This window comes from Salvelinus sp. IW2-2015, unplaced genomic scaffold (genome assembly GCF_002910315.2).
Source record: "Salvelinus sp. IW2-2015 unplaced genomic scaffold, ASM291031v2 Un_scaffold1234, whole genome shotgun sequence".
NCBI classification, from domain to species: Eukaryota; Metazoa; Chordata; class Actinopteri; order Salmoniformes; family Salmonidae; genus Salvelinus; species Salvelinus sp. IW2-2015.
The window spans coordinates 69,070-77,401 of NW_019942789.1; the positions used below are offsets into that span (position 1 = coordinate 69,070).

Genomic DNA, 8,332 nt, shown 5'->3' on the forward strand with positions numbered 1-8,332 from the left:
AAACTGACTCAACACAGGAGAGAAACCATTTCACGCTGTGGTGACTGTGGGAAAAGCTTCAATCGAAAGGGGGCCAAAAAACCGTCACCATGCAATTAATGGACTCACACAAGAGAGAAAACCATTTAGCTGTGGTGACTGTGGGAAAAGCCTTAATCGGAAGGAGCTCCTTACCTGCATATACTGCTCAGCACAGGAGAGAACATATACCGATGTGATGACTGCGGGAGGATGCCTTTATTTCTGAAGGGGGACCTAAGGAGACATATAACTGATTCTACAGCAGGAGAGAAACCATTTAAGCTGTGGTGACTGTGGGAAAGGCTTCACAATCGAAAGGGGCATCTAACGCATGCATAAACCTGACTCATGCAGGGAAGAGAAACCTTTTAGCTGGGCTGACTGTGGAAGGAGCTTTTTAATTCAGAAGAGGGACCTACGTAGCACATATACCTGATTCACACAGGAAAGATAAAGATATAATTTTGAGGCGATTGGATAAGGGGGATGTTTTGTAACTAGGGGAGTAGTGATTGGATAAGGGGGATGTAACTAGGGGAGTAGTGATTGGATAAGGGGGATGTTTTGTAACTAGGGGAGTAGTGATTGGATAAGGGGGTATTCCTGTATTGTGTGAATCAGTTGTAACTGGTTGTGGGAGGAGTTTACAAGCGAGGCTGGACTGTATATAAGTCATTGTTGGCAGGTTATTTTTCTTTGTCTGCAGACGGCCTGTTTTTAGAACCTCTCTCTCTCTGGGGCCTTTTTGATAAATATTCTACTGCTGTATTTTGTCGTTGGGGTCGGAGGCCGTTAACTTTTTCTGAATTCTAAGACATCAGTTAAGAGGTAAGCTTCCGCTTGTCATCCACATGTGCAGGGTCATATAATTAGTATTTTTCATTAAATCGATTTTAATCCGAACTAAAGTTTTGTTACTAAGGATTCCACAACGCGGTTAGCCTTTACGGCTGGGACTGCAAGTTTGTGTTCCTTTTTTTTTGTTGTTGCGTGGATTCCGCGAGTGCTAGCTGGCTGTACTACAGACACCTGTCATCGTCGTCGTGGGAAAGACTCATTGTTATCTTTTCGTAAAACAACTGGTTGCAGAATAGAGCAAATCTGTATACCAAGCAGATCCTGAGGGAAATTGACGAGTACCAACCGCTTACGCTATGGAGGAACATCATACTCCTTCGTGGAAAGATCCGACCACCTCACAAAATAACTAACCCAACAAAAAAAAGAAAAACAGATTCATCTACAGACACGGATGATTTACTTACCACTGAGGTAGAGGCTAGTGCTCTGGCTGGAATCCATGCAACAATGGTAAAGTTGTGTGAGGAGGTAGCAGGGCTGAGGGGGAGTTTAGAGTTCAGCCAGAGTGAACTTCTCAAGCTCCAAAGAGAAAACAAGACACTCACAGCCAAGGTAAAAATCCACGATTCCAACATGGATGGTCTACTCAGGGAAAACAGGGTGATGAAGGAGACGCTACTAGACATACAAAGTCGTAGCATGCGTGAAAATCTTTTTTCTTCTTCTGGTATTCCTGAGGAATACCAATAATCCAGAAAGCGCGACCAGTGAAAATCAATTTTTATTCTCGTATTTTTGAGGAATTCCAATAATCCAGAGGGCGCGATCAGAGAATTCATGAAATCCGCCTTGAAACTTCCTCTAGAGACTGTGAACAAGGTGGCTTTCCACAGAGTACACAGACTTGGCGACAAGACCAAGGGTCTCTGACCGATCATCGTAAAATTTGAACAGTACCAACAAAAGGAGCTGATCAAAAGCAGAGGAAGGGAGCTTAATAAAGGGACCAAATTCTGTCTCAATGACCAATTTCCAAAGGAGATAAACGAACGTCGTAAGAGACTGTATCCGGTACAAAGACAACAAAGGATGGATGGTAGGCGGTGCCTTTATCATTGTGGACCAACTCTTTATAGATGGACAGCTATTGCGAGACAGCTCCATAACACCGTGGCTGTACTAAATTCTACAGGGACTTCAGGTTAGGAGGAAAAAAAGGTATGGGAACTGTTTAAAATATCTGAACATTATGAAGTGGATATAAACACACACGTACTCAATTACATGCTTGCTTACACATACGGACTTATACATAAACACACCTGATCTCGCTCTCTTCTCTCACTCTCTCTTTTTCTCTTCTCTCCCTCTCTCTCGTCGAACTGTTTTATAATTTAATGTGTTTATTGTTTGTCTAACTTTTTTTTAATGTATTTGTCTACAAGGTTATATATGTTTACAACAAGCAAGGGGAAGATATCAGAATAGGGGCATTGGGGAATAATAACATATTGTACTGAATATATTTGTTCTGTAGTGAAGCCGTCTCTAGAGTAATGCAAGATCTCTTTCATGATCATGTGAAACGTCAATTGCTATGGAAACGCTGGGATGTGTTTTTCAATTATGTTAAAGGTAATTATGATGCAACTATGATGGTGATACGATATGGATTACAATTATGAATATTAAGGCTATAAGCACTACGTGTTACACACATAGACACTCAACCATGCAATTTGGCAGTTATTATTTATTTGGACATCACACATTATAGTCTTACTCTTATACAGACATCATACACACTCTCATTATATCATATCCAACATCATAGACATCAACCTACTCAGATTTGTTACACACATCATTTGTCTCAATGTTCTAACATCTGTGGCATTGGCTCACAGGCAAACAGGCAAGGGAATATACAAAATATTGCTAGAACCTATTTCTTGAATTCTAAATATCAGACATTTGAAAGTCCTAGTTTTGACCTTCATAATATCTCTGATGGCAGTAACTTTACAAGCACTAATTGTGGTCAATTTAGACTGAGAATAGTATCTAGTTATGGTAAGGGGTGAAATAAGTATAGCCAGTTATAATTGTAACGGTTTGGCAGATTATAAAAAAAGAAGATCAGTCTTTACGTGGCTAAAAGGAATATAACATGTACTGTTAACAGGAAACTCACTCTACATCCTTAGATGAAGTTGCGTGGAAAAAGGAATGGAGTGGTGAAATAATTTTATGTCATGGACAAAGGAACTCAAAGGGTGTGATGATATTAATAAAGAAAAATGTTGATCTGAATGTACAAATAATCAGGAATTATTCACAAGGAAGGTGGATCCTTTTGAATATGAAAGTGGCCGAAAAAGAGATTTGGCTCATTAATCTATATGGTCCAAATCAGGATGATCCATACTTCTTCTAAAACATTTACACCAATTTATTGAACTTACAGGCAACAAATGATCTAATCATTATGGTAGGAGACTATAACACAGTGTTAAGTACCTCAATGGACCGTAAAGGTAATCACTCTACAAACTATCATCACCGTGCCCTTAAGGAAATCCCAAATATTATGGACACATTAGAAATAGTGGATATTTGGAGACTAAAAAACCCYGACCTAGTGAGGTATACATGGAGGAGACTTAATCAAGCTAGTCGTCTTGACTACTTTCTCGTCTCTTCTTCTCTCTTGTATCAAAGGTTAAAACAGTTTTAATAGGAGACAGAATGTGATCGGATCATCATCTAATTGGCCTTCGCATAACTCTTATAGAGTTTCCACGGGGATATTGGAAATTTAAATCAAAGTTTACTGGAGGACAATTTATTTTTAACTAAGACAAAATAATTTATAACTGTATTTTCCCAGTATAATATAGGTTCAGCAAATCTCCTTATTGTTTGGGATACCTTTAAATGTACCTTCAGGGGTCATTCAATTCAATATTCATCAATAATAAAAAAGCAGTTTCTGGCTAAAGAGACAAGACTAACAAGGGAAATCCATGAACTAATAGTACAGGTAGATGGCAATAAAAACGATACTACAGAGATACAAAGTAAGTTAGCGGAAAAACAAAAAGAACTTGAACTTATTCAAGAACGATCTAATGTAAACTATTACAAAAATAAAGCAAACTGGATGGAATATGGAGAAAAATGCACAAAATTCTTCCTGAATCTCCAATACAGGAACGCTAACAAAAATAATTTGCAGAAACTCGTTACTGAAGACGGAGTCATCTGTGATTCTCCGAATGATATTTTAAAAGAGGAAGCTGACTATTTTAGGCAGATGTTCTCTTTTCCGTTTCATCCTCTCCCACTGAATGAAGATTACGGTCAGGAATTCTTTCCAAATAATATAAAACATGGAAAATTAACAAATGTACAGAAAGATCAGTGCGAAGGCCAAATTACAGAGGAAGAACTTTTTGAGGCTATTAAATCCTTTGTCTGGAAAAACTTGAGGGCTTGATGGCATACCGGTAGAGCACATATGTCAGAGTCAAGGCCCGCGGGCCACATCCGGCCCGCGAGAAGGTTTTTTACGGCCCCTGGGATGATCTTGATTTATTATTAGAACCGGCCCGCAGACCGCAGCAAGCCGGCAGCCCGCAGATCTTTTACACGCACCAATACTACATTTCCCACAATGCAACGGTGACGCACCGAGCAGTAGGCTGCTTCATTTCAATATTTATTGGCACAGCAGTCGTCAGCATCACAGTAAAATTAACTTTCAGATACCCATCAAAAATGGCAAAACGGAAGGTGGACACTGAGAACCGGGGGTTTCAAACAAGGTGGGAGTCGGAGTAGATATATGTTCACGGAGGTAGCTGGAAAACCTGTGTGTCTTCTGTGTGGAGAAAGTGTGGCGGTACTGAAAGAGTATAATCTGAGACGACATTATGAAACGAAACACGCGGACAAAAACAAGAATATGGACATGGAACAAAAGGCTACAAAAGGCAGAGGAATTAAAACGAGGCCTCAAATCTCGACAGGCTCTGTTCAAAAAAGCCAAATCACAAGGCCAGGCTGCTGTCAAGGCCAGTTTTTATTTTGGCAGAAGAGATCGCTAAATCAGCCCGGCCATTTACGGAGGGGATTTCATCAAAAACTGCATGATTAAAGTTTGTGACGAAGTTTGCCCAGAAAAAAGGCAACTCTTTTTAAATGTGAGTCTGAGCAGAAACACCATTCCGAGAGAGTAGACCAGTTGTCCATCAATCTAAAAGAGCAGCTTGTGAAAAAGGGAAAAGATTTCATTGCATATTCCTTGGCTGTGGATGAGAGCACCGACATTTCTGACATTGCCCAGTTGTCAATTTTCATCCGCGGAGTGGACTCCAGCCTAAGCGTGACAGAGGAGTTTTTGGCTTTACGTCCTATGCATGGCACAACTACGGGCATGATTTGTATGAAGAGGTGTCAAGATGTGTAAATGAGATGGAGCTGCCTTGGAAAAACTCGTGGGTTTGACAACCGACGGAGCACCTGCGATGTGTGACACAGGAGCGGACTGGTGGCGAAGATACGGGAAAGAGATGCAAGAGGAAAACGCGACAGGTGAGCTGACAGCTTATCATTGTATCATACACCAGGAAGCGTTGTGCGGTAAAGCCTTGAAAATGGAGCATGTAATGAGCATCATCACGCGCACAGTTAACTTTATCAGAGCCAAAGGTTTGAATCACCGCCAGTTCAAGGCATTTCTGACGGAGTTAGAAACGGAGCATGGTGATTTGCCTTATCACACAGAGGTGCGATGGCTAAGCCAGGGAAAGGTGCTTCAAAGATGTTTCGAGCTTCGTGAGGAGATTTGTCTGTTCTTGGACAGCAAAGGGAAAGACACAACACAACTCCGAGACGAAATGTTTCTGTGTGAAATGGCTTTTCTGTGTGACATTACGAGTCATCTGAATGCAATGAACTTGCAGCTGCAGGGTCGGGATCATGTCATCTCTGATATGTACAGTACAGTGAAGGCATTTAAAACCAAACTGACTCTGTGGGAGACGCAGATGCGGAAAGAAAATTTGAGCCACTTTCCCAGCTGCCAGACCATGAAAGAGAAGCTCTCTACCAGTGCGTTCCCGAGCGCACAGTTGGCTGATATAAATAGGTATGCTGCCGCTGACTTTCGACGCCGATTTGCTGACTTTGAAGCACAAAAAAGCAGGTTGGAACTGCTCGGTAACCCATTTGCTGTTGACGTGGAAGCTCACCACCAAACCTCCAAATGGAGTTGATTGACCTCCAATGCAATGATGCACTGAGGGCAAAATATGCGGCAGTGGGTGCTGCGGAGTTCGCCCGTTTCCTCCCCGACACAATGCCCCAGCTGCGCATCCAGGCTGCTCAAACGTTGTCTATGTTTGGCAGCACATACCGTTGTGAACAACTGTTTTCTTTGATGAACCTGAACAAAACATCACACAGAATCGACTTACTGCTGAACACCTCCACTCAATTCTGAGGATTTCCTCAGCTCAGAGCTTACCCGAACATTGATGAACTTGTGGAAAAGATGGGACACCACCAAGTATCACCCTCAACCTCAAACAAGTGAACATTACTTGTGCAATCGACGAGTGAGTGTGAGCAGTTTTTGATACTTCTCGATGCCGGTTAGTTCAAAGTTCATTATAAATAAAGTTGATAGAAATAGCTTTGGAATATTCATGGTGTTTCAGTCCTTGCATAGATTAAACTGTCTTATCTCTATAACGCAAAATTATTGGATGTTATCTTTATTATGAGTATATTATTTGTGTCTATTTGCTGTTTTGTATTCTTTATTGTTACTAGATAGCTTCCAAAAAATAGCATTCGAATATAGTAGGGTATTTTATATTATATTTCAGTTGAGTGGTATAGCCACTAGAAATACTGACTATTATTCCTATTTTTGTTATCTTTTGAAAGTTAAAAATTTCATAGTGTTCTCTCTAAGCGTTTTCAATCTTCCCACAAGTGGTTAGGATTCTTATGATTTACAGTTAATCTAGAATAATACAAAGAGATCACGATTAACTGCTCAGTAGTTCGTTTTCCCTTGCTTTTATACTCGATATCCACTCGTTTCTCTTTCTCCATTCTATATTGTGTCCAGGTAATTAATGGGAAGTTGCCTATTTGCACTTTATAAAATATAAGATACCGAAATTTAATACTGTCGTCTCTTTAGCCTGTCAATGTTGTAACTTAAAGCGTATTAACCATAGACAAGTAGCCCATAAGAAAATATATTTGCATATTTACAATTTTGATGATATTAATATGTGAGAGAACTACACATCTTTTGAGTTACGGTTATCTTTCTTAGTCATGGTTTCAATTATTGCTTCCACTCCCTTCCAGACGTTGTTATGCGTCTATTTTTGAGTAGGAACAGAGTTTTTTCAAATACATTCGAAACAGTCGGCCCTCGGCTTGTTAGTCCTAAATGTTTTTAATGTTGGCCGCATGATGTCTCGTTCTATTTGATACTTCGCACAATATCCACGTACTGCTAATAAATGCGATATTAGGTGGACGAGCTCATAAATGCAAAGACCTTTGTTTGAATAGTTAACTAGAAAGGGCCTCACCAGTGTTTAGTAATTTGTGTAACGAACTACATTCTTTCTATCATAGAGTAGCCTGAGATTAGCGTCATCTCACCCTATGACAAAGAAGTAGTATAAGCTCAAAGCAGGGATACAAAGGTCTGACTACGGTCATCAATTAATTAAAGAAAAGACCCAGGTAGAGCAGACACATACATAGAATTTCAAGACGCTCAATGAATCGCAAGAATCCATAGAATCGTAACCACTGGGAAAATTGGGGGAAAACACTATCTACAAAACAAATACTGAACAACATGAGAGATTAATTATCTATCCAAAATGGAGATGTATGGTAAAACCACTTTCCAATGCTTTTTGCTCATGCTATAACAAAAACAAACAGCTCAAAACAAAAGAACATTACACATGGATCTAAATTTACATTACAAACTTAGTAATCAACTTTAAGAGTACTACCTGAATCCATAGGATTCTCATATACCTTGAGTATGATATCTACTAGGACAAATATCAAACCCTCCAACCCAAAAGGTCTTTGTGGTGTTGACGGTAACCTTCAATGAAATATCCAAATTATACAGTATCAACAATTTCCAATTGCTTATCGTAAAACTCTTAACTTCGATCCTCAGCTACTGGAATCTTTCCCCAAGGATATTATACACCCTATACAACCACAGATCAACTTGATCACCGCCAATCACATAGAATGAGTATAAATTTTATGCATCTGTCTACATAAAATACATATAGATGAGTATGCGAGTCAATAAATAAGAGCAAAATACCTTGCGAAAAATCGCTTGCCTCGTGCATTCATCATTAACAGCAGACTGTACATCTTCCTCAGTGAAAAAACCACGAATGTACTGAACTGCCAATCCTAGAGAAAATATTATTATAATTAT

At 39.8% G+C, this 8,332-nt stretch overlaps 1 protein-coding gene and 1 long non-coding RNA gene across 2 annotated transcripts in view; both read left to right on the forward strand.

Annotated features, from left to right (window-relative positions):
- Positions 1-762, forward strand: part of LOC139024244 (uncharacterized) — an 18,287-nt gene extending 17,525 nt beyond the window's left edge. The window contains exon 2 of the long non-coding RNA XR_011475529.1: positions 491-762. This is a non-coding gene — a long non-coding RNA (uncharacterized lncRNA). The remainder of the gene's footprint in view (positions 1-490) is intronic.
- Positions 1-8,332, forward strand: part of LOC112070140 (zinc finger protein 681-like) — a 92,778-nt gene that overhangs the window by 29,782 nt on the left and 54,664 nt on the right. The gene's annotated exons all lie outside the window — the stretch shown is intronic.